General features: G+C 38.5%; 2 long non-coding RNA genes across 2 annotated transcripts; one reads left to right on the top strand and one right to left on the bottom strand.

Moving 5' to 3' along the window:
• Positions 1-4,973: 4,973 nt before the first annotated feature.
• On the bottom strand, positions 4,974-17,008 carry LOC125310207. Its single transcript, XR_007196264.1, has 3 exons — positions 16,903-17,008; positions 12,470-12,498; positions 4,974-5,112 (listed from the first exon to the last, which is right to left on the bottom strand). It is a non-coding gene; the product is annotated as an uncharacterized LOC125310207 (long non-coding RNA).
• On the top strand, positions 15,974-17,130 carry LOC125310652. Its single transcript, XR_007196331.1, has 3 exons — positions 15,974-16,244; positions 16,643-16,724; positions 17,021-17,130. It is a non-coding gene; the product is annotated as an uncharacterized LOC125310652 (long non-coding RNA).
• The last annotated feature ends 10,417 nt before the right edge of the window (positions 17,131-27,547 follow it).

The raw sequence follows: 27,547 nt of genomic DNA, 5'->3' as shown, positions 1-27,547 counted from the left end.
TTTTGATTGCAACAATTAGCTAGTTCATGCACCAGGGTGTAAATAGCATGCAGTACTATAAACACCTGGGTACGAATAGCATCCACTTCTAACTGTACATTGATGCAAACAGCATACCTTATTCAGAGTGATTACACAGCTGAGCTATTCACACTCTGTTAATATGTAACAACAAAAAACATGTTGTTTGTTTTAAAAAATATATATATATTATTACATTGTGTGATCAATATGCCAGATTAAATGCACAGGGGTGCAAATAGCATACACTGATATTTGTACCAGACAGGGTACTAATAGGACACATTGCTGTGTGCACCGGGGTACGAATAGCATACATTGATATTTGTACCAGACGGGGTACTAATAGGACACATTGCTGTGTGCACCAGGTACGAATAGAATTAACTTCTTATTGCACCAGGGTACGAATAGCATACACTGCTAATTGTACCAGGGGTGCAAATAGCCTTACCCATAAATAAATAAATAAATAACATTATGCTAATACTTTTTGCTTTTCCCAAATACAATGTAGCCTACAGGTGTAAGTGACCTTTCATCAATCCAGTTGCAATGGATGAACTGTGATGAACTGCCCTACTTGTGATTGTTTAGAGATTTTAAAGGTTTTATAACAATGCTACATCTTCTTTGGCTATTCTACAATCTATTCACCTTTTCAGCACCAGTAGGCTACTTTCTGTGCAGCCGCACACACACACTCAGGCATGCCAAACAAGCATACACAAAAGTTTCAAGAGTGGGGGATGGAGTAAAATATGGAGACAAATTGAAGTGTGATTTATTTTCGCGAAACGGATGTACAGGACTGAGCGGCGGTCATATTTTGTACCGCTATGCGGTACATCTAGTTTACAAATGTACATAGGCCTACTGTAATTACATTTATACATAGTTATTCTACTGATCTTTATACTATTCATCCTGCACATAAACTTATTCTTACTACTCTTATAATGTTGTTTCTGCACTACAATGACACTGTTTCCACACTGCACATAGCCACACTGCACATAGCTGTATGTAGTAGTACATATCTGTTATATATTTGTCATATTGAATATCCATATTTATTCTGTTTTATTATATTCTGTTAATACACTGCATATATCTATATTATTATTTCTACTATTATAATGTTACTACTACATACATTATTCTACTTATTGTATGAGATAACTGCTAATACACTACACATATTTATATTTAATTCATATTACTCTAAACCACCTTCTGTAAATCAACTGTATACTACTGTCTACATTGCACTATATTTCCTGACCTGTCTCTGTATATTTCATCACCTTTCTATACTTTGCATCACATTGTATGCATACTGTAGCTACATGAAGCACAGCTAAGATCCTTGGTTGCTATGAAGGCCAGTCGTTCTAAATGGATGGTTTCTATGGCCAAAGGCCAGTTATCTCTGCCGTTGTCAAGCGGGCATATCCTATCTTATTTGAAGCATCTCTATTTTACTTAGCCTACTTCCATACAGCGAGTCCCATTAAGAAGTGGCCACTTCATTCACACTTACCGTGATCCACGCAGCAACATTATTACATTAATCTGTCACCATATGCCTATGCCAACGTTTGCAAGGAGGAGAACATTTTAATTTGATTCACAATGAAACGTTACATTTAATGTACATGTTGACAATGAGTAGGCTAGTTTTGGTTGTTGTTGGTGGGGTTACTGCATCCCTTAGTTATGCCTAACATGCAAAATTGTTCCCTCGCGATTGTTAGCTCCTAGAAGCATTTTCAAAACATGTGAAATGACACCACAAAAAATTGTTCGGTCTTAGTGAGTTAGGAGTCTTCGCGACTTCTTTTAAGCTGTCACAGACTCAGGCTTTGTCATGAGTAGATGTTTTTTTGCTTTTTAGGGCTAAAATGCTTCCTGAATTACTCTTGGTAAAAAAAAAAAATAGGAGTCCTAAAGTTACAAGTACAAGCATATCATATCAAATGACTATGGCATCACGCTAAGCAACATAAATCCCATACAGCAACATCTCCTCCCTAGCTTCTAGCCACACAAGAAATGAATAATGTTAAATCTCTGCTTAGCATGCTTCTCCGCTTAGCATTCTAATAACAGAAGGGGCACATTTATGTTGACCACTACCATATGACTCATTATATCTGTAACTGTATAAAACACTTACTTTCATAAAGGACGCACACCATCCAGCACATACACATGGAAACCGATATTTTAGGCACTTGGCCACGAACTCTAAATGTTACGGAAGCGTATTGCATTCATGACCAATAAAAAAAAAATGCACCCTTTTTGTCTGAATTAATGACTTAGCACATCCTGTTTTTCTGAAATAACCAGTTAACTATCTCATCAATACAGAAAAACAGCCCTGTTTCTCTGAATTAAAGAGTTATTCTGATTTTCTGAATTAACGATAAAATTATCTCATTAATTCAGAAAAACAGAAAATGATGGCCAAGCAAACAGCAACATACGATAGTGCGTACTGGTAATGATGGATGCTTCCCAGTTCATTTGTTTTTATTTCCTACTTGGAATGAGGCACTGGGAGATGTTGACATGTCTCCATAAAGATGGCATTCATATTAGTATGTCTACACTACGACGGCGATTGAAGATGATGGGGTTGTTCAGGCGGAAAAATACCAACTTGCTCGATGTCGCGCTATTCCTAGTGGAACAACTAGAGGAATACGGGATGTTGCATGGCTACAGATTCATGCATCTGAAATGCATCCAAGCTGGCCTGGTTGTCACACATGTAACTGTTCGATACCTGCTACAAATATTAGACCCTCAAGGAGTGCAGCTGAGGCTACGGAAGCGTTTAAGGCGACGGGTATACCGGAATCCTGGTCCAAACTTCTTGTGGCATGTCGACGGATATGATAAACTGAAACCGTATGGCATTTGCATCAATGGCGCAGTGGATGGTTTTTTGCGAAACATCATATGGCTTCACGCGTACTCCACAAACAGCAACCCAAAGGTCATCGCTGGCTATTTCATTGATGAGGTAGAAAAAAGAGGCGGAACACCATCTCGCATCAGGACAGATCTGGGCACCGAGAATTGCGTGATGGGGCAAATTCAGGTGTTTTTAAGAGACACCCATGATGATGAGTTTTCCAAAAGATCCTACATCACCGGTTCAAGTAATCACAACCAAAGGATTGAGCAATGGTGGGGATTCCTAAGAACACATCATGCGCAATATTGGATCAATGAATTTCAGGATCTTAAGGGCCTGGACCATTTTTCTGGAGACTTCCTGGACAAAAATCTCATCCAGTTCACTTGCATGGAAGTAATTGAGGTAGGTATAGACAAAACCTTTGCATAATAACCTTTATTAACCTTTAAGTCTATCGCATTTACTTAGCCTATTCGAATAAGAAATCCCGTTTTGAAACACGTGATTGCGCGCACAAAAAACGTATAGGCTATAGCCTAATTCACATTTGTTTAACATTTGTTGCATTGTGACACCTCACGATTTGGTCGCACGGCTGCCGCGGGCAAACTTCTTCCTTTCATTAGGGAAGCGCCATTCTTAATGGGCCATAATCTCTTTGTGAAACGCACTTCTCTTGATGCGCGCATTATAGCCTACCCTTACGCGCCTTTGGGCAAGTTCCACCTTGGGTGGAGCGACTCAAAAATTGCAGTTGATAGGCTTTACAGTTCTTAAGCATAGGCCTACACAAAAATAATATTTCAATTGATCATAGAGCCTATGGTTTAATGACGATAAAGGCCTATTTGGACACATCTTTCTTTTATCCGATCATGGACATTAGGATGTGTAGCCTATAAAAGACCCATCATTCCATTGTACATTTGTCGACCAGACACCAAAAACGGCTATGCCCACGTTGATATGAATGCAGATGCGTTTTTTTTTCGCGTTTTAGCCTATCTGTACAGCCTTGCCATCTTAATTGTTTCAATGTTCACATTGTCATGAAAGAAAAGAGTAAAAGTTTAATAGGTAATGTTTATTTATAGAGGGAGCTCCAGCAAGTTGCTCGGCTTTGGAACTGCCACAGAATTCGGCCCTGCAGGAATTCTGTTTCTCCGAGTGGACGGCCTGTATTGATGTACAGCGTTCCCCATCTGTTTGGAACAACAGATTACCTAAAACCAATTGCTCCTCAGCAAATACAAGTCTGTAGAGAGGAATGTCTACCAAGAGGCCCATTGCCCTGCGACAAAACTGTTTTTGACATTTGCTGCTTAGCAATGTCAGAAAATCATCTGCATCCACCCTCTACGGCAAGGGAAGCTATTGAGCTCTATCTTTTTTTAAGGGCTTATATTCAAACTCGGATTTAAAGGAGAATTCCGGTGTGATATTGACCTAAAGTGTATTGAAACATGATACCGAGTGTGAACGTATGTCTCATAGTCCATCTCAGCTTGTTCCCTGCACTCCAAAATCCCATGAGTCCCATTTGAGATTATTGTTTAACATATGCCAAGTGTAACATGCTTGGCTCTGGCATGAATCAACCGGGAGGCCACACGCGAGGTAAAGGAATAACAATATTTATTAGATAAGATTTAACAGAAACTAAGGTAAAGGTAAAGGGATGTGGTGTAGCCTATGTCAGTGATATGCGATGTAACCAAAAGTGTGGTGTGAGATCAGTCATGGGAATAACCAAACAATATTGTGTGGGCAGCCGTGGCCCACTGGTTAGCACTCTGGACTTGTAATCGGAGGGTTGCCGGTTCGAGCCCCGACCAGTGGGCCGCGGCTGAAGTGCCCTTGAGCAAGGCACCTAACCCCTCACTGCTCCCCGAGCGCCGCCGTTGATGCAGGCAGCTCACTGCGCTGGGATTAGTGTGTGCTTCACCTCACTGTGTGTTCATTGTGTGCTGTTTGTGTTTCACTAATTCACCGATTGGGTTAAATGCAGAGACCAAATTTCCCTCACAGGATCAAAAAAGTATATATACTTATACTTAAAAGCCTAAAGCCAGCGGAGGAGAGGAGCAGCCCCGAGAGTTGGCACGGCAGGCCTTTTCTACCATCGCCAATCAGCCAGGGTCATTGCGCACACCTGAGACCTGCACACAAGAAAGAGCGGTTACAGAACAGGTATGCAGTAAAAACGGGCGGGGCCTCAAGAGAGCCGCCTGGGTCATTCCACAAGGTATTTGTAGTTTGTGACAGCCTGAATAGTCTCTCTATTTGATAATGGTGTTGGTGGATTGTTGACTTTCTAATGCACATTTATTTAGTATTGGTATTTAAAATTAAGACTTATTGCACCAAAGGAACTGGGGAACCTGGAAGTCATTGGACTCTATGGGTCTTGGCAGTTTTGGACCAGGTTGTAGATGTTTGCCACCGGGTAGGGACTTTACAAGGGATGAGTTAAAAAAAGTTGGTGAACATAAAGGCCATACCAAAGACACAGAAAAGGTAAATTATTTATTATTATTTTAATACAAACCCCCCAAAACCAAATATTGGTTTGTTGCCTTAAGGCAACAATGCTACAGAAATCAAGTTTTCTGTTCTCTCTCCTGGTGGGGAAAACAACACTTTTTCAACATTTTTTCAACAACATGTCCATTTATGCTACGATAACACTGAACAAAGTTGACATAATTTCAATTGCACCCCTCCATACAAGACACCTTACAGATTATGTGAAATATTTATCCTATGTTTATATAAACGTACTTCACACCAGTATTGTGAAGCGTGGTCACATCTATAAATACACTATCAACATTATCGACAAACGTAGTAGACCCCTACGCGGATTAATTTGCGCATGCGCCAAAGACAGAACACAGTTTATCAATGGAGTACCTCTCATGCGAGCGATATAGATCAAGTAGCCGGCGGAGCAATAGTCTCAGCTCTCGGGACAGTTTGTACAGTTAGTTCAGTCCCCGCTGCAGAGAACGGTCTCCTACACTCTTTGGTATATATGTAAAGACGCAGAACATGATTGACATATATAACAGTCGGTGGGTTTGTCGATGATATTGGAATAAACTGGCATCTGAATGGCAAATACTGGTGAGTTGTAGTTACCCCCTGCTAGTTTGTAGCTCCCCGTGCCATAGCTCAACATCTCTGAATCAGTAACAGTAATCAACATACATAAAGCAAAAGCACTAATACCCCTAGTAGTAGTGATGCCAGCCTAGCTACTCCAGTAATTGTCTCCGCCACTTGCCATAAAATTGCCCTAACTTTAGCATGCTTGAGTTGCATCTATTGCTAATGAGCTAATGAGTTCCCCTAGCCTAGCACTAGTCCACGCAGTGCCAAAGTGTCTCTGGACCCTGACCATAATCGTTGTTGACTAAACAAGCTAAACAAAATATGAATTGGTGATCGTTAGCCTATGCAGGCTGCATTGTAGGCTAGGCATCACAGCCAACATCCATAAATAAGTGGTACGTAAACATTACAAAATGATCGGTAGCCTATGCAGGCTGTGATGATGATAGAAGCTAGCTGCTAGCTAAAACGCGAAATACTGAATGCGATTTAGAATCTAGCAGTGTTCTATATTTATGCATCTACACAGACATTCTTTGATAAAACCCAAGTTAAATCGGACGTTTTCAGTTTGCTGCGGAGGGTTTGACAGCCAAACCAAACACCTAAAACAAACATTAAACCACCTAGTCCAGGTATCTATAAACTTACCTCATGCAAGTCACAGCTCTGTTTTTCTGAATTAATGAGATAATTTTATCGTTAACCCTTTCGTGCCCGTGCCGAACATTCCATTTTTGGTGCTGGATGACCTCCTTACACAAAAAACCTTATTTCTTGAGTATAATACATACCATCAATGGGATATACATACCATTGTAATCAGAAGGGTCAGTTCTATCAAATGATGTAAAATACATATGGTAATGTTGATATAGTAATGAACAGTCTTTGAAAATCCTCTCCAAATGTATACCGAAATTGCTAAAATTGAATTTCATTCGCATAAAATGAATTTTCATCATATTTCTAGAGAAAAATATAGAGTGTATGACATGTTCAGCAAGTTGTGGGCTATTTAACAAAAAAGACTGAATTGGAATATCATTAACCTTTCAAAAGTTATGATAAATTAAGTGATAAGTGTAAAAAATGCAGGAAAAGGATTTAGAATGTTGACAGAATTCACATTCTCTTTCTCACCAAAAACATAAAAGTATGCATAAAAACTAATAATGAAGTCAGACACAATGGTTTAGATTTATTTGGTCCATAAGAATAAACCATTTATTTGTATATAAGCAAATGCTACAGTCAACAATAATGATATATAAAAGAAAACATGTACCTTACCAGTAATACAGGAAGTAAGTATACTGTATATTTATTGAAGATCAATTCTGAGACATAGAATACATTTGATTCAACAGATACAACTTCCTTATATAAATTAGTGTAATATGAAAATGATATACATCTATAAAATGTATTATTTATGAAAAGCTAGGAATACAATCAACTTCAACATCACTCAAAAAATCAATGTGTCTAAACATTTGAAAGTGGATTACATAGAACAAGCCTGTTGAGAATAAACACATACACACATATAAACACAAACTCACACACACACACACACACACACACAGAGGAGGATAGGGAAAGGTGGGGTGGGGAACCTGAAGGTTAAACACAGAGGACCTATGACTCATAACGAAACGCATCCCCTTCTGTAGAATGCCAAATCTGACAGCAATTTTGTTTACCAAAAAAGCATTCACCTACCGCTAAACTCCAGGCCATACAAGCTACTTTAGTGTTATTATGTATTGTTTTTATAACAAAGCCAACAATTTTTCTTTGGCTCCTGCTGTACAGGAATATGTACTTGATGAAAAGATGACAGAGTAGTAGTTGGAGCAGCTGAAGGCGAGGCTGAAATTTTGACGGAAATGCCTGCCAGCTGTTGTGATAGATTTTCGCCAAAATCTTTCTGGCTGTAGCTACCAAACCTAGGTTCAACACCAGATTCTGCATTGCCAAACTTGAAATAATAAGAAACTACTGAAACAGCAATGTCAATAGAGAAAAGTGTACACAATATGTATTTCTCATTTGGTCAACGCTCCCTGATCCCTTCAGAGACTTGGTTCCCAGTAGCAATGGATATTAGGGAGGGAAGTGAAGTCCCATGTCAATGATCAATCCTAGAAAACTGTGAAACTCTTCTGGGGGTCTCTTCGTCCCAGGCCCCTGCACTGTGTGTTTGCATACAACGCCTACTAAGCACAAACCTCCCACCCGTTCTGTTGGTAAAACCACATATGCCTGGGACAACAACATAAAAAATCAACATAACAAGTCTATTTCACAGTGTTTTAGTGGCAGTCTACACCACCCCACGACGCCACCTAAATCTATACCTTCTTCCTCCATCCTCACATGGTCTTCAACATTGTGAGCTAAGCTCATCAGCAGTCAGCCACCTCTTCAGGCCTGCAAGGAGGTCTGTGTAGGTCTTGTCATCCTCCATCTGAAACAACAGTAAAATCATACAAATGTAATACATTTATTAATTAAAAAATAAAATCACAAAACTACAGATGTGTGCGTGTGTGCACATACATACACAAGAAGAGGTAGCCTAAACTATTGAAGCATTTTGAGTAACTCAAAAATATTTAGAAGTATGAAAAGTCATTTTATTACACATGGGTGTCGCTACCCTAAATCTGATTGCCTGGCTGGCATTAAGATAAAGACAGATTACATTTCACCTAGTAACTAACTGCTTAAATGCAATAATGACATTTCTGACATAATATGTGATTTCACATCATGTTTTCTATAAAACTACATATTGAGAAGAGTAGAATATCAAGTCATGCCATCTTAGAAAATGTTGAGACAAGCACGCCTGATGTTTGTCATTTAGAAGCAAGGTAAAACAGTTCACTACAAACTGCCTAGCGAGGTAACAACCCGATGAGAGGCAATTCGTTAATTAGCACTACATTTCTGACAGAATCCGTGGATTTCACATCTTGTTTTCTACAACTACATATTGAGAGGAGTAAAAATATCGCCCAACTTATTTCATGTAAGAGAACGCAACTTAGAAACGCGGTGCCCATTGATTTATTCAGCTTTGGTATGCTATACTGACTTGCCAATATAATGCTTACCTAACAAGTAAATTGGTACTAGAAAACAAACTTACTTACAGGTTATATAATAACAGGTTTTTAAAATGAAATTGTCAAAATGAAAATAACTGATATAAAAAGCAAACGAGAATACTGCAAGCAGTTCAGAGTAATGCAGCTAGCTAAAGTTACATGACGATGCACTTAGCCCCGCTATGCCATAATGTTGACGCTGATGAGAAAGCATATTACTGTCAAATAACATGATTTTATGACTACAAATTAAGATTAACCATAACTAGAAACGATGTAAAATAGATATTACCTCAGTTTATCCAGCTGTGTGGTTTCCAGTCGAGGTAAACTCCAACGAAGTGCAGGTGGCATCTGGCGGTCCATGTTAAAATGTACGACTGAAGTGAAAAGTTTTTTTCACGACTCATCTTCAAGTATCCAAAACATTTCGCGCCATAAACCCCTTAACCAATCATACCAATTGAAGCTTATGTTGTCAGCATTACGGGGAAGATTTCAGAAATAAAATCAGTCATTGGACAGCTGAGATATTAGATGATTGGTCATCGTTAAAATTTTAACGAAATTAGAACGGTCGGGCTTGTAAGGGTTAATTCAGAAAATCAGAATAACTCGTTAATTCAGAGAAACAGGGCTGTTTTTCTGTATTGATGAGATAGTTAACTGGTTATTTCAGAAAAACAGGATGTGCTAAGTCATTCATTCAGACAAACAGGGTGCATTTTTTTATTGGTCATGAATGCAATACGCTTCCGTAAAATGTGTCTCTCTGAAGCTCTGTTCTAGAATCTTTGCTCTGTTGTTCCCAGAGTTGCTAGGCAACAACAAATAAACGAAATGACAGTCTTTGATACCAATGGTATCAAAAGTGTACGAGTGATTACGAATGGATGTGTGTGGTTTGCAATTAGAATAAACAATAAATAACTTTTCCAATAATTTCCCATGATAAATTACATATTTCCACCTTCCTTACTTATGAAGTATTTAGTAACATGTAATACAACGTTGCCACCTAGCGTTCAGATGTATTTAACATTAATGTGACATTGCTTGCTTATTCTTTCGTCAACTCCATGCTTTTAGGAAAACAATCTTTTTATCATAGTTCCCTCTTCAATGAGCGGTTACCAGAGGTAGCATAGCTTTTTAGTTTACATATGCTTTGATTGTTTGGGCCCAATTGTTTTCAAAAAAAAAAAATGATTGGATTTCGGTTATCGGATTCCAGTTACCGGATTTAGGCTATCGGTTTCAAATCTTGAAAATTGTTGTTCAAAGTTGTTCAAAGAGAAACAAGGATCCTGAAATTGGATTAGATCACATAATCCCCATTCTTGGTTTTGATCAGGATAAAACCTTTGTGTTGTTAAAACTTTTGAGTTGGATTGGAATAAATTTGATCCATAAAATTAGGATTACCCTGTGCTGCTAACGTTATAGTGTGCTAACCTCCACAACCCAACAGTATTATAACAGTATTCTATTCTAGCATGCTAACCTCCACAACCAAACTGAAGGAACTGTAGGGGGCGATGTGGGTTGAGGTAGAGTGAGTGTGTGGCGAAAGCAGGCCAGAGCCTCGGTCAGAAGGCTCAATGGTATGGAGGATGACACGAGAGATGGCGGGTTTGATTGCAACACAAGAAACTTTATTTGAGTTTCAATTCATCTATTATTTTGTTCTTTACTTGTATGTGTGCTGCATCAAAGAGGAAACAAACAGAAAATGGAGTAATCAGTGAAATGGGGTAAATCGGTACAGATCCCAACTCACAAATAATAAACTGAAATCATATGGCTATATAAGGTACAACTAAACAATACCCAGCATCCCAAGTCAACCAACATCATCTAATCATCTCTCACATGGGACTCCAACACACCAAACCAACAAACAAAGACCTTAACTTTACACATGATGGCAGAGCTACTCTACAAACCGATAAAACATCACAAAAGTCATAGTGAGAGTCATTAAACTTACGTTAACTCAAAGACGCACACAAAGCAGGACACACTGGGTGCTGGGTTGAGATGAACAAAAGAGAGTGAACTGAGGGCGAGCAAACAATTTATCTGGTCTGAGCCCCTGCTCCGGACTACAGGGTTTTCCAGCAGGTAAACTGGGCGTGGTTAGGTGGCAGCAAACAATCCTGCAATTTCTCCACAGCACTTTCACCTCAAGGACTTTGTTCAGATTTAAGTGTACATTCGAAAATGAGAAACAATATAATAATAATAATAATAATAATAATAATAATAATAATAAATATAATATATATATATATATATATATATATATATATATATATATAAATATATAAACTTAGAGTCTTTCACCAACAGTATTCTAACAATACTCTATTGTAGTATGCTAACCACCACAACCCAACAGTATTCTAACAGTACTCTATTCTAGTGTGCTAATCTCTACAACCCAATAATATTCTAACAATACTTGATTCTACAGGACTATTTATTTGGTGTGGATAAGATGAAGGGTTTGATAATGGAAGACAGTGTTTCCCAGAGAATTGAATTGTATTTGTGGTGGTAGGTGAAGGGGTGGGTGGGTTCCGTGTTGGAGTCAATAAGATAAACAGCCTATAATTATACAGTTATACTTGCCTTGCACTACAAGTCCATATTGAAGTAGCTGCAATGTTATAGTGTGCTAACCTCTACAACCCAACAGCATTCGAGAGAGTCCCGGCATGCTGATTCTTGGTAACTGATGAGTGTGAATGTTGATTGACTGATGTCATTCAGGTGCTGTTCAATGGTGTGAATCTTAAATGACAAATCCTAAAGCTCTAACGGGGATTCGAACACTCAACCAAGAAACACCAGTACAAGGCATTATCCCACTGAGCCACTAACAATCATACACATTGGGCAGTCACATTCACATGGTGAAAATGTGTGTTGGTAAACACACAAGAAAAACTCCAAGCATACATTTGACAATAAAATGAAGGGCTTTCCTGAAAGATACACCTGAAATCTTTTTGAAATTCTGGGGCAATTAGACATTTGTAGAGATGAACACTAATGGATGAAATATAAATATGATAGACGTAATGATGAAGGAAAAATAGTATGGATCCCTGCGATGTGCACGTTCAACCTCTAATGTAAGTTGTGTACGCACTATTATTGCTTTTAAACAAATCTTGCAAAGGAAAATGAATCAATATCAGTCTATAAAAATTGTGTCCTTTTATCCAAATACAAAAACGTTTGTCTTTTCAGTGTGCACTTGTGATTCAATACTCACATTTGATTTTCGTTGTCCTCCCAAGGATGCTATTGGAAAGGACATGAAAATTAGCACTTTGGTCAGCTGTCACCCATGGCCCATGTCTAATCCCACTTGTGACCACACAACAGAGGCCTGCTTTGGTAAAGAAAAATTTGTGCGACTATGTCTTAAAGCATTATGCATTTACTAGCCATAGCATGTAGTCAGTTTCAGATCATACAGTATGTTTCAGATCATGCAGGTTTTACAGGCTCAAAATATACTATGGGCTATTGCCATTCGCTGTTAAATTACATTTTCTGAAAAAGTTACAGTTATACTACCTGTGTATAGCTATGCATATCACGAATTGTTTGACAACTGGCTTTTTTGTGTCTTTCAGACCAACACATGGAGTGGAGGCCAGCTAGACGTGTCGCTAGATTCTAGAGACCATATCAGACCGCCGTCATGCTATCCGGCAAAAGATTCTTTGGACGCCGCTATTTATGGATTTCCGGCTCCCATTGACTTACATTTAACACATGTAAACAAAAACGTCAATTATGTGCTCAAACTAACGCCGCTGACTTATGAAAACCACCATTCCACTTTGATACGAAACTACATAATTGTACAACATTTATACAACAAAAATCACAGAATTTGGATCAAGTAATGTAGAGAAATCTTATGCAAAGTGACAACCCCTAACAATGTGCCCATTGCCCAAATTTATGGTCGACTAATGTCGAATGTCAGAGTAATGACATTGAAAAAGGTACCTTAATGATACACTTTTAATTTATAAAGGCAATGTATATAAAAAAAAAAAACACAATTTATCAGATGGATTACCCAAATAATTTGTAACAAAAGTACAACATTTATTCGAGGGCACATCTATTCCCTGAACTATAATGGGTGTTAAATATTCCACAACCACTAGATAGCAGCATGACACAGCACATAAAGTACACCTACGTGTCGCTGCGACCTGAAGGATGGCGTGGTTGAATATCCACTTCTCCTGCACTTCGGGTCTAATAGCGGGTGAATTGTATGACCACCAGATGACGCCATTTCACTGCACCTCGGGCCTAATAGCTGCTGTAACTTCGTTTAAGTAATAAGCCTCGAGGAGCCGACGGTTACACTTGTTTTATGGGCGTTGTTAGCCATGCTGCGCAAGCCTTATCATTCATATATAAGCTTACTGAAAATCAAATATAGGCCTAGCCTACAATTGTGTTGCACAGACAATATGTCCTACAGATAATCACAACAGTAAGAACATAGGCTAAACTAAGTCATGACGACCTTACTCGAGGGCTTAAGTCTCATGTTGGCCTATGACTTCACGTAGCCTAGGCTACCAAAAATGCGTCTGTGTCTGCGACAGTGAAATAGCTCCAATATTAATTGTGTTGCCAATAAATATATGCTAACATGAATCTCATCAGTCACCTATAGATAAGGGTTAGGCTATAACATATGTAGGCTATAATGTAAAAATAGGGTCATATCATATAATGTTGACTTATTAAGATGGGGGAGAGAGCTGGACATATTACACTGAACTAACTGTTCATTCTTGAAAATCAATCAAAAGTTTGTAGTTGATCCGGATGTCATTGGTCGCAAGGACTGTTAATGGGTGTATCCACAATTGGGACCTTGTTACAAGTTGGTCTTTCAGCTGCTAATGCAATCAGTGGCCCGTCAGAAAACATGTTAGACAACTGAGGAATGAGATGCCACACATAAAATGTACAGTCAAACAGAACCCACAAACATCAATGGGAGTCAACCAAACACTGCAGGGAACCATGTTATTGTCAATCAGCACTCTGTCACGCTAAATCAGACCCTGCTTATGTTTGTGCAGAGCAGAACAGATATTTGTAGATATGGTGCAGGACCTGTTAAGAGAGAGATTGGCAGCTCAGTCTCCCTCATATTAGTCCCTACGGTGAACGATGTAATAGCATAGTGCTGCTGCTTCTGATGTGCAAGACAAGACAGGGTATATATTCATAATGTGACAGGCAGCATGTATTTATCATTATGTTACAACCTCTGCACAACTACTATTGATGTTAGAAGAACAAAACAATACATCTTCAAATGTTCATTGCTTATTACATGTGTTATAAAAACAAAATCCTTGTCTGCTTTCTGTGTTTTTGCATACACCTGTCTACAGGGGTGTAAAGACATATTTGTTCACCATGCACTTAGGCTGTTCTGAGTCATTGTTTGTATGTTATAGTATTTGTTGATTTCCATTTATTGCCCATTGATATTGCATTCACATTATTGTTTATTATTGCTATTCTCCTTATTAATGTAGTGTCACCAACATTTAAAATAATATCAACTGACATTGTTTTTCATAGCCATATTTATTCTGCTCTTATAAGGTAATACAGTGCACATATTTATATTTCATTTATACTACTCTAAACCACCTTCAGAAAATCAACTGTATAGTACTGCACCATATTTCTTGACCTGTCTCACCACCTGCCTATACTGTAGGCTACTTACACCACCTTACTTACAACACTTTGAAGAGCCAAAAACAAAGCTCAGCACACCTGTTCTGTGCATCAGCAAATTTGGAGGGTTCATTTATGAACCATCACTTCTAGCGGCCTTGACTGGAGCTAAGAATGGCTTGTATATCAAATCTATCATGACCAGATTTACCCCATCCAGCAGGTCTCAGGTCAGCTCTTTGCCTCTGATGAAAATGTAGGCCAATTGGCAAAGTTTTGTAAAAGCACTCAGTATTACAATGTAACAACTAAGCTTATATGTAGGTACCCACAAATACACAATGCAAGTACAATGATAGTACCTGATAGTATATGTTGTTACACAGGTTATACCACCGTACCTAATTAGGTAGGTAGGTAGGTACACTGTGACACATTAAAATAAAGTGTTACCTATATATATATATATATACTAACTTTCAGTTCAGACCGACAACCTGTTCTGTATTGCTCTCTCTCTCTCTCTCTATATATGTATATATATATATATATATATATATATACATATATATATATATATATATATATATATATATACATAAATATATATATATAAATATATATATATATATATATATATATATATATATATATATATATATACATATATATATATATACACACACACACACACATTACATACATACACATATAAATGTAGCGACAAGTGTGTTTACATATATCTCTGTATATATATATATATATATATATATATATATATATATATATATATATATATACACACACACATTACATACATACACATATAAATGTAGCGCGTGTGTTTTACATGCAGCATAACTTCAGTTCAGACCCGATTGTTAACCTGTTCTGTATTATAACTCTCTCTCTCTGTATATATATATATATATATATATATATATATATATATATATATATCAAAAGTGTGTGTGTGTGTTTGTGTGTGCGTCTTATATATACATACATACACACACACACATACAGTATATCCATGCATACATATGTATTGTATGTAGTATTGCATTACTAGCCTATTCTAATTTGGTTTGTTCTATTGACATGGAATGAATGAACAGGCACACGTTACTATGGAGTAGGTCTACTTCACAATTCAGATTTTCAGATGATGCGTTGTGGCTGACAACGGCCCTAAAATCTCGAGTGTCTAGGTTTATTGTTGGTTCCTGGTTGCTGTAGTGCAATGATGTCATCTGCTGGCCGTGCCGCGCAATAGCGTCACAACATATGTAATTTCACTGGACATTACGGTAAAAATCTTGTTTTTCCTTACTAATATTCGTGTCATCCAGCAAACATATTGCTTAATTCTTTTGACATTTCGTTCCTTTATAAATTGTAATGTAATATAAAGGTACGTTTTTGAATGTCATTACTCTGACATGTGAGGGATAACGGCCACCGACGTGACCTGGTTATACGTGACTCATGGACAAGGGGAAATGCCATTAACTCGGCGTCACGCAGCGGCAATTTTCTTAATATCGATATTTCTCCACATTACTTAATCAAATTCTGTAATTTTTTTGCTGGATAAATGTTGTACAAAAATGTAGTTTCGTATCAAAGTGGAATGGTTTTTGTCATAAGTCAGCGGCGTTAGTTTGAGCACATAATTGACGTTTTGTTTACATGTGTTCAATGTAAGTCAATGGGCGCCGGGATTCGGCCAATGGCGGCGTCCAAAGAATCTTTTGCCGGATAGCATGACGGCGGTCATATCAGCTCAGGTACTGCTACTGCACACGTAACGTTACATTGTAAACAATGAATCAAATACTAGGCCAAAACCATGCCTTGGAAAATGCACCGTGTTTCACACACACGTGGTTAAAACAGCATGCCTGCATAACGATGTAGCCTTTTGGTGCGGGACATGTTTTCAAAAGCATTGGACAATTGACATACCTGCCAATCTCTCGTCCAGTAATCCAGTGTGATTTTGATCCAAGGAAAACAGGTAACCCAAAGATGTGCATTTGAAAAAAACACGTAGATTTAGTGTCATGTCTTCTCTCGTTCGCAGGAGCTGCACTGAAAGACCCATCATCCAAAGGCAGAAGGACTCCCGGATTCTGTCGGATTGAAACAAGTGTTGCCTGAATAAATTGTGCGTCATTCTCGTCTGCAATTCCAGCGAATACTTAATAAAACATTCAATGTTTTACATGCCGTCTGTTCATTGACCATTATAAATCTAGTGTTGTGAACATATAGCCTGTCTTATAAGGTGGCTAGAATAAGTCGCCAATATTACATCTGGAAGCTAAGTATTACTATTATTATTAGGGCTGTCAAAATAACTGATTAATTTCGATTAATTAATTTGAGAAAAATAACTGATTAAAAAAATTGTGCAGATTAATCGATTCCGTATGACCTTTGACCCCGAGCCGTTCTAGTCAGTAAAAATTAGACTGTAAAATGAAGGAGAGAGAAGAAAACGTGCTGCCTGGATCATTGATTGGAACATTTACTTTTAAAAAATGGCCTGATGGTGTTGATCAAAAAATAAAGTGTTGAAAATAAAGTCCTCTGCAATGTCTGCAGCAAGGAACTTGCATATCACCGGAGTTCATCAACTCTAATTAGCACATCAATGCAAAGAAAAAGTGTTGACATTGAGGAGGGGATGTTAATTGGGGAGTGTTAATTAATTTTCATTGTGTCCCCTAGATTATATCTGTGGCCTGAAATGCCTTGTATGTGAAAAAAAAAACATTTTAGTTACCACTCTCAGAAATGCCTGTTGATTGTGAAAAAAAAAAAAAACTATTTGCTAGTCCCATTGTGTCCCCTAGATTATATCTGTGGCCTGAAATGCCTTGTATGTGAAAAAAAAAAACTTAGTCCCTAAGCACATTTGAATTTATTTCCTCAGCATATTAGGTCATATCATAGATTATTATGGCAATTATTTGAACAGTGAAAATAATAAGGGTAAGGCTATTTGCACCCCTGGTACAATTAGCAGTGTATGCTATTCGTACCCTGGTGCAATAAGAAGTAAATTCTATTAAATACCCGCACACACAGCAATGTGTCCTATTAGTACCCTGTCTGGTACAAATATCAATGTATGCTATTCGTACCCCGGTGCACACAGCAATGTGTCCTATTAGTACCCCGTCTGGTACAAATATTAATGTATGCTATTCATACCCCGGTGCACACAGGGGTGATTTAGATTAAGTGTTTGTATAATTTGTATTTTAGTATATTTAGTATATGCTTTATCTTCTTCTGTCCTTATTGCTTAGTTGTGTTTTTATATGATATACTTTTAATTACTTTTTCTGCTGTAGTGAATGTGTGTGTGTTGTCTGTATGCTACTGAGACCTTGAATTTCCCCTGGGGATCAATAAAGTATCTATCTATCTTTCTATCTATATGGTGGAGCAGTGGTAAAGTCACCGACTGACCATTAATGCTGCAGTTGGCAAGTCTGACAGATTGAGGGGAATTTTGAATGTTTACAACTCTCATGCCCCTCCCCCACTATCACTGAGATCCCTCTCATCGAGTTTGTGCTCGTCAGTGCGCACCAGACTGCACCAGACTGTGATTGACAGTCAGATCTCACAAAGCCCTGCTCTGATTGGACCAGAAGAACCGGGAGCTGTGGATTTTTGCAAAACAAATAACAGGCTCTACTGTAGGTGGAGGTAGAAGTGTGGGTTTTTTCCCTAAAACCGGGTGATTTATATTGTTCTGTCAGAGCATAGTGTCGGTTTCAGTGAATATGATCAAAAAAATCTTGCCAACTGCAGCTTCAATCAACCTTGGTTCGATTTCCGCTGATGCAAGAACTATATTAGTCCCTCACCATGTCTAGTATTTGGTTCCAGTACTCTACAAGAGTTCCTCACCATGTCTGGTATTTGGTTCCTCATCTCTACATTAGTTCCTCATAATGTCTGGTGTTTGGTTCCATGCCACTGCCGTATGTCTTACACTCTCCTGCACACAGAAACCAATGTGTGTGTGTGTGTGTGTGTGTTTATTTGCGTGTGTGTGTGTGCCACTTTAATTTTTCAGGACATGCTTGACCAATAAACCAAACAGAGGCAGTGTATGTGTACCAGCCGTACATGTTTCTAAATACTTATCTCATATAAGCTTAATACTTAAAAATGAAATACTTATCTCATATAAGCTTAATACTTAAAAACAAACTACTTATCTCATATAAGCTTTATACTTAAAAACAAAATACTTATCTCATAAAAGCGTATCTGCAAAATACTTAAAAGCAGATTTATCCTCAAGAGCCAGCCTCAGGGTAACAACTAAATACTTCTCATATAAGCTTAATACTTAAAAACGAAATACTTAACTCATATAAGTGTAATACTTTGTAAAATATCTTTTAACTGCCACCTTATACAAAACAATACAACTGCAGATGTTTAAGTGACACCGAAAGTAATCAAGTTACAGAATCCCATTTTACAATCTGAAGGGTGATGCTCACTTTGATTTAGCCATTCTGCAGTAGCTGGGTCAGGTAAACCTGAGAGAGAAAAAAACAAGACCGTCATCTTCTTCTATAAGATCCGCAGTGGCACTTCAAATCAGCCCCGAGCAACAGGTGATGTTGTCCTGACTGGTTTTGTCAAAGACCACCAAGGTAGTTCATTCCAGACAATGACACAAAAAAGGGTTAAAACAGGATTTTCCTGCTATTTCTAAATGCTCCATTTTCAAGTTAATTGTTCATTTATGTCATGCCAAAGGCAATGCCATGTTAGTGAGTAAGACCTTTATGTGAGCTCACAGTTCAATTGTATTTGGATAGTTTGTGTCTTCCTATATTCATCCAGTATATTCATGGGTAGCCACTGTGCCTGCAAATGCCCCATATACATGACACGTACTTATCTACCGTACTCACTGCAGAATGACACGTACTAATCTACCTTACTCACTACAGAATGACACGTACTTATCTACCGTACTCACTACAGAATGACACGTACTTATCTAGCGTACTCACTACAGAATGACACGTACTTATCTACCGTACTCACTACAGCATGCGCATCAAGCAGAAATGTACATTCAGATTGAGTTATGGGCTTATGGGCACGTACCTGCCAGGAGTCCCAGAGTCGTCCATAAGGCGAGGAGCAGCACACCTGCATGCTTACCTGTGCACATGGTCCCTCATAAACACACCTGCTTATGGTCACCGATTTCAAGAGTGAATCTCAGCTACTGAATGTGCCTTTTTTATTAAATGGCCACCCCATCACACACACACACATACACACTCACACACCCACTCTTTCACACACACACACACACTCTCTCTCTCTCTCTCTCTCTCTCTCTCTCTCTCTCACACACACATACACATTTTCTTTGTCACTTCCAAAGAATAAAGTAACAATGCTATTCTACTGTTTGGCAGCTACAAAAAATAAATGGGGTCACTTGATTTAAATTGGACATTAAAATCTCACATTACAGTTCCTCTTCCCAAACTACAGTCTCTTGTGACCTGTAAGGCTTCTAAAGCTGCTCACCTGTACACACACACACACACACACACACCTCCTGGCAATGTGTCTGGACCTGTAAGATTATCCTGAGCCAAAATAAATCTGTTTAGATCCTGGATGATTTCAGGGAAAAGGATGCTTTTGCAAAATTAGTGCATAACCCATTGAAACACTTATTAAAATAAATGTCCTATTGTCCTCTGCAACTTTATACTCTACTGTATACATATGGCATCCCCAAGGGCTGGCTAAGAGTTTTATTTTGTATAGATGACAACATCACTCTACGTCTTTCATATCATTCTGCAAGTAGTCCAGTTTATTGTTTATTGTTAAATGGATCCCCATTAGCGGGACAAGCTATTCTTCCTGGGGTTCACAACAAGAAAAGATCACTTACTGTAACAATTATAGTTTAAAAGCAGTAAAACATTGTAGACATCATTATAAACATCATCAAAAATTATTGAAAATAAATTACAGTATTACATTCATTATTACATTCATACAGTAAATACTGTATTTCCATTCCCTACTCACAAATTTAGATAATGTATTCTCAGATGGTACTTAAAAGATACTTTGCTATTCATTTTACGTATATTCAGTGGGCAATTATTCCAATGATTAATGGCACGATAAATAACTGTTCTCTTTAAAGCATTTGATTTCTCACCTAGACAAGGGGAAAAGTCCTGTGAGAATCATGTTCTTTGATGAGTGGGGTCTCAACTCATTCATATTTTGAGCGAACAGAACTGAACGTACTGTATTACTGCCTGATGAACGTTACTGTGAACTCGTTCATTCTGGTGTCTGTGAACGTCACGCTCTCTCAGTTTAACTTCGTTCAATAGGGTGCCAGATTTCTACAGAGCCTTCCACGCGTAATCCCGGCTAAAGCACACCGTAAACAGCAGTGTTGGGAAAGTTCACTTTCTGCGTGAACTAGTTCAAAGTTCAGTTCTCAACATTTTGAACTAAGTTCACACTTTCCAAAAATGAACTAGTTCATAGTTCTTTTTTTTTTTTCATATGTTGCTGCGAGCTATTATTTTTCAAAATTATTGCCACAGCCCATATAGAATGCAGTTCATTTGGGTTGAGGATCTGTCTTGACAGTCTTTTGATTTTTTATTGGCTTGCACATACCTTGAAAGGCTAGCCAGGTGCTTCAGTTCAATACGCCGTTTCAGGTTTGCTGTGGATGTGACTGAAGTGCGGGCAAAGTTCGATTGTGCGAATGTACTACTTCTCCCATCCTCACTGACCTTGTCATAAAACTTGTTTAAATGATCATACGACACCTCCTTGCTAGCCTAGAAATCTAGACGCACCCTAGCGGCGGCAAATTAATTTGCTCAGCCTGTATGTCTAGTATCAAACCATAGGGATTTCTATTGGCTGACGCCATGGACGTCATCCAATCACAGCGCTCTATTTTGTTAGAGAGTCTTAAGGCGGGTTTAACAGGATAACGACAGTCCTGCGACGGTGAACAACAAGGAAGGTGGCTATGGCGAACGAAGAGCGGTTGTTTGAATTGGCGTTGGCGTCAACTTTGGAGGAGTTGGACTTGTGCTTTTCTTTGAAAGTAGAGCAACAAAATGCACTTAAGTCATTCCTTTCGAAGAAGGATGTATTTGCCGTTTTGCCGATATGGTCGTAGCGCTGGCCTATTGCATGCCTATGAAGTGCATGTATAGCAATATAGTATAAAAATAATAATAATTGTGATATTATTATGATAATTTTATGGGGGGGGGCAGCAAGGAGGACAAAGCAGCAAGGAGGTAGCCTGGCGGGCCATCCTATTTCATTGAAATGTATAGTCTGGAATCGAACCATTCACCTTGCTTAATCCAAGGGGCGGGCAGAGAATTGTCTTTCAAACTGCCTGGGGGGGTTCATGTAGGTGGGCCCTATGACCCCAAAGTATGCCTTGACTGGGCCTCAGGTCAAAGAAGTTTGAGAAAGGCTGATGTAGACGACAAAGCAGCAAGGAGGTGTATGATCATTTAAACAAGTTTTATGACAAGGTCGGTGAGGATGGGAAAAATCGTACATTGAACAATCGAACTTTGCCCGCACTTCAGTCACATCCACAGCAAACCTGAAACGGCGCATTGAACTGAAGCACCTTCCGGGTCCCTTCTGTTCATTTGATTTTTAAATTCGAAACGAAAATTGAAAATTGAAAAACGACCTAATATCTGTATTTTTTAAAAATAAAATAGGACATTCCCTCGCGGGTCCGTGCATCATTCGTTCATTTGATATTCAATTGAGAATCAAAAACTAAAAAAAAACAAAAAATGGTTTGTTATTTCATTATTTGTTTATGAATGTGATACAAACAAACAAATAACATGTTGTTTTCCAGGCTTTTGATTTCATGGTCAGATCAAAAGTAGGCTATAACGTTTAAAAATGGCTTCAGGGCCGAAACTGATTTTGATATTTATTTGTTCCGATTTCTGTGACCTGGAAGGTTCTAGACCTGTCAGTGCTCAGTGTTGCCAATTTAGTGACTTTGTTGCTAGATTTTATTTTGGCCATCCCTAGCGACAGAAAATATTGTCTAACAACTATAGCGAGAAATTGGGCGACATGCGCAACAATGGCAAACTTGGTTTCGTTGAATCGACAGAAAATCATCTCCCTTCTCATGCCTGTTTCGTTTATGAACATCGCGTTCGCCCAAAGCGTTGCCCCATAATTATAGAAGTAATGACTGGCCTAGGCTATGTACTGTAGTTTCAGCCCATGTTAGGGAAGTAGGCCTAGATGTTAGATCTATCAGCTCAGATCATCATTTGTCGCCAACGTCATTGGAAGGCAGCCAGCTGCAGTAGCCTTCTGGTGAGATTACACCAAAGACAGTAGCTATGACAGGGAAACTAGGGAGACATCGTTCGACAAGCACATTGATCAAAGGAAAGAGGGGCTACAACTTCATTCATAAACAGAGCAAATAATTCAAATCGAGCCATAGGCGTAGCCACAGGCGGCCTAGGCCCGTCTACTTGTCAGTCTTGCCCGTCCAATTACGTTCACCATCTAAAAAAGATGCGCAAGTCAACACTGCTCTTAGAGCTCAAGAATCAGTCAAATCGCGAACAGGCGGCAGCTCCGTTTAATTGTCAGGTGTGAAATGCGTTCATATTCCACTTTTTATGTCATAGACGTTGCATGCCTATGGAAGGAAAGGCTTTACAGTAGGATTGTCCAAGCTGTTGCTTCAGTTTGTGGTTTAAGTTATGCGACGCACAGTTGCTGGGTTCATGCCGTTTTGCGCAAGTTTAAAATGTTTAGCCGACTGCGTAATTTGCCATTTTTGTTCAATAAGTTCTACTTTTCATGTCATGAATGTAACATGCCTATGATAAGGCTTTGCAGTCGTACAATATGGTCAATCTATTGTCTCAATTGTGTTTCATGTGATGCACCGATGTGACGCACAGAAGCTAGGCCTACATTCATGCATTGTTTTTCTCCAGTTTTTTGTTTCTGCCTAATTTGTCAGCTGTGATCAAATGCGTTCAATAAATTCCACTATGTCATAAATATAACATGCCGATTAATGTTTGTATGGTGTATCTCATCTAGGCTTCTCTTAGGTTATGTTCAATCAAATTGGCACCCTTTTCTTTCTGTGTCCACCCATTTGAACATTTCTGGCTACGCTAATCAAGCATAGGAGTAGAAAAACCTATTTGTTGAGGGGGAAAAAGAGATTCTGTTGCTCTGTCCGAGTGGTCATTTAAATATCTTTAGGTTAAATTGTGTGTGGTAGGCCTAGTCCGATTTAACACTGCAAAACAGAAGCATCAGTTGGCAATGGAAGTCAATAAATCATTTCCGGGTCAGAGCAATCAGAAGAAATAAACATCAAAATCAGTTTTGGGCCTGAGGCGGTTTTTTAAACGTTCTACTTTTGATCTGATCATGAAATCAAAAGTCTGAAAAACAAAGCATTATTTGTTGGTTTGTATCACATTCATAAACAAATAATGAAAAATAGTCCTTTTTTCGTTTTTTCATTTTGGATTCTCAATTGAATATCAAATGAACGAATGATACACGGACCCGTGGGGTGTAGGATACTACGAATCTCGATTAGTGGGTTAGCGAGGTATGTTGCGCTCAAAGCCAGGCTATGCTGTGACACGAAAGTGGATCTGTTTTAGTGTCGCTATATCACCATGGTATCTTATGCTGTCAACCAAACCTGGTCGGGAGGAGGTAATGTGCTAAGTTATAGCTCAAATCGTGTAATCTACCGCACACTGACCAATCAATTGTCTTAAAAACGAAGTTCTCTCACGTGTAGGATTCTGTCATATACCTTACAGGTGGAGCTCCACCTCTACTAACATTTTGGATCTCGAATGCGCTTTAACAGTGCTGTGCGTGCAAATATCCAACTATGGACGTGCATATACCATACAACAACTGATGACAATTGATTTATTTGATGTTATAGGTTAGACACAAAAAATGACCACAGTGTAGATTAAGCTATCGTTTATGAATGCGGAAGTAATTGTTTTTAAATAGAGGCGGTCTTGTGCGTCTCCATGTTACACGATTGGCCAAAGTCATCCCAACACGAACGCCGCGACAGATCTGAGCTGAAAGCCTAGTTTGACAAATATATCACATAACTGCAATCGTAGTATCACTTAACGTATACCCCTGAGTCAAGGCTTTGTCAAGCCTCGATATGTCTACATAGCCTAGATATGTCTAACATGCTTCGTAGTATACCCCACTGGTGGAGTGGACGTGTAGGCATAGCTTATAGCCAGTTCTATGACCAAGGACTTATACCTATATGGTTATGGTAATAGGCTAGTATTTCGCAGACGCTTCTGTTCAAAGTGACATAGGCTACAATTATTTCATATTTATATTCATATTTTAACAGCTGAGGCGACAAGGTTCAAATCAACAAATTATTGGGTCAGGAGCGGGGAACACAGCAGGTAAAAACATTATTATTGAACACACAAGGCTATAGTCACTAACATATGCACAACACGAACGGGGTACATGCAACACACAGGAATAAACTCATGAGGTAGCCTACAACCAAGGAAAGACTACACATGCTAACACACACCACAAAATGCAAATACAACTAAAACCGATATTACACATTCCAACATTCACACGGCATGGGAGTCCGATACAATGAGTCAAACTCACCGACGTTACATTTTTTTTGCAGTTTAAACTGTTGTTAATCTAAGCCTATACAAAACATAGCCTAATAAATGCATGATGTCGATTGTCCTTTCAGTGACATTTCCCCTCTTTCTTCGAAGGGTGCACGCAACCTAACTCCCTAAGCAGCCCACCTGGGACATAAATTAGCCTACATATCGATTTAAAATGAGAAGCTTGGAATGTTCTGGTGATTTTTTCTATGTGCAGATCACCCTCCTTCAACATCACCATCTTGCTCCCTTTGATGAACATATAAGCAATTATCCATTCGGACAGAGGAAAAAAAAAATGCTGTCAGAATGCAGTAGTGAATGTGGAGTGCGTGGTAGCCTCGCGTGCCTGGGTTTTCATTTTTAACTTGAAAAATGACTAATTGAAATGTACAATATTGAAATTCAAACCTTCATTGTATATTGGATTATTTTTTCCACAAAATGCTTCAATATTTGTGTTTTATTTTTCTCTGGGAAGTACTGTTTTAGGTAAAGGTCTTTAAATCCGTTTTTTGATCACTGTTTCAACCTTGAAAATCAAATGAACAGAAGGTACACCTTACACGGACCAAGGTAGGCTATGTGCAAGCCAATACAAAATCAAAAGACTGTCAAGACCCTCAACCCAAATTAACTGCATTCTATATAGGCTGTGGCAATAATTTTGAAAAATAATAGCTCGCAGCAACATATGAAAAAAAAAAAAGAACTATGAACTAGTTCATTTTTGGAAATTGTGAACCAAAGATTCTAGAGCAGAGCGGTTCTAGAATCTTTGGTGTGAACTTAGTTCAACATTTTGAATTATGAACTATGAACTGAACTAGTTCATTTTAAAATTTGTGAACTGAACTTTGAACTAGATTTTACTAAGTGTTTCAATGGGTTGTGCACTAATTTTGCAAAAGCATCCTTTTCCCTGAAATCATCCAGGATCTAAACAGATTTCTTTTGGCTCAGGATAATCTTACAGGACCCTGTCCAGACACATTGCCAGGAGGTGTGTGTGTCTGTGTGTGTGTGTGTGTGTGTGTGTACAGGTGAGCAGCTTTAGAAGCCTTACAGGTCACAAGAGACTGTAGTTTGGGAAGAGGAACTGTAATGTGAGATTTTAATGTCCAATTTAAATCAAGTGACCCCATTTATTTTTTGTAGCTACCAAACAGTAGAATAGCATTGTTAATGAATGTAATACTGTAATTACTAGAAGCGTAGCGAAGCGGTCATATAATGATTGTCAAAGTTTTTCTTTTTCTTTTTTTTCGTCATCTACTTCCTGAATTTTTGGTCAACGATACCCGGACACCAAACACCGGTGCACATGAAATTTGGTGGGTATGTAGCCCCACTAGACTTTTACGAAAAATTTCGCTTAGCCCCCGGGCCACTCCCCGTGCTGGGCCCCCAAACTGCAAAAAGCAGTTTTTCCTAAATAACTACCTGAACCGTGGCACTGAGGATGAAGAATCTTTTATGGTATGTTGGTCTCAAGAGCTCACATCAACCTGGCCCATAATCACTCATTTGTGATTTGCACAGTAAAAAATGAAAATGCAATATCATTCTGCTTTAATCGCCCCTATCTTCAGTTAAGATGTTCAGAACTGCACCAAATTTTATGTGTATGATTGACCTGGCATTCTCCAGGGGTATGCCAAGTTTCGTAGAATTTCATCCATGGGGGGGTCTAAAAAAATGTAGGTTATGTGTACATTTAGTGACTATACACGCTGTAGACAACCCTGTTAAATAAGTGTGTTTATATACTATGTGTTTATACTTTTATAGTTTGTTTATGCATAGTAATGTTAAAACTTGTAAAA

Source organism: Alosa alosa, chromosome 17, assembly GCF_017589495.1.
Source record: "Alosa alosa isolate M-15738 ecotype Scorff River chromosome 17, AALO_Geno_1.1, whole genome shotgun sequence".
Classification (NCBI taxonomy): Eukaryota; Metazoa; Chordata; class Actinopteri; order Clupeiformes; family Clupeidae; genus Alosa; species Alosa alosa.
The sequence above is the reverse complement of the archived record's forward strand: the minus strand, read 5'-3'. Positions and strand labels throughout refer to the sequence as shown.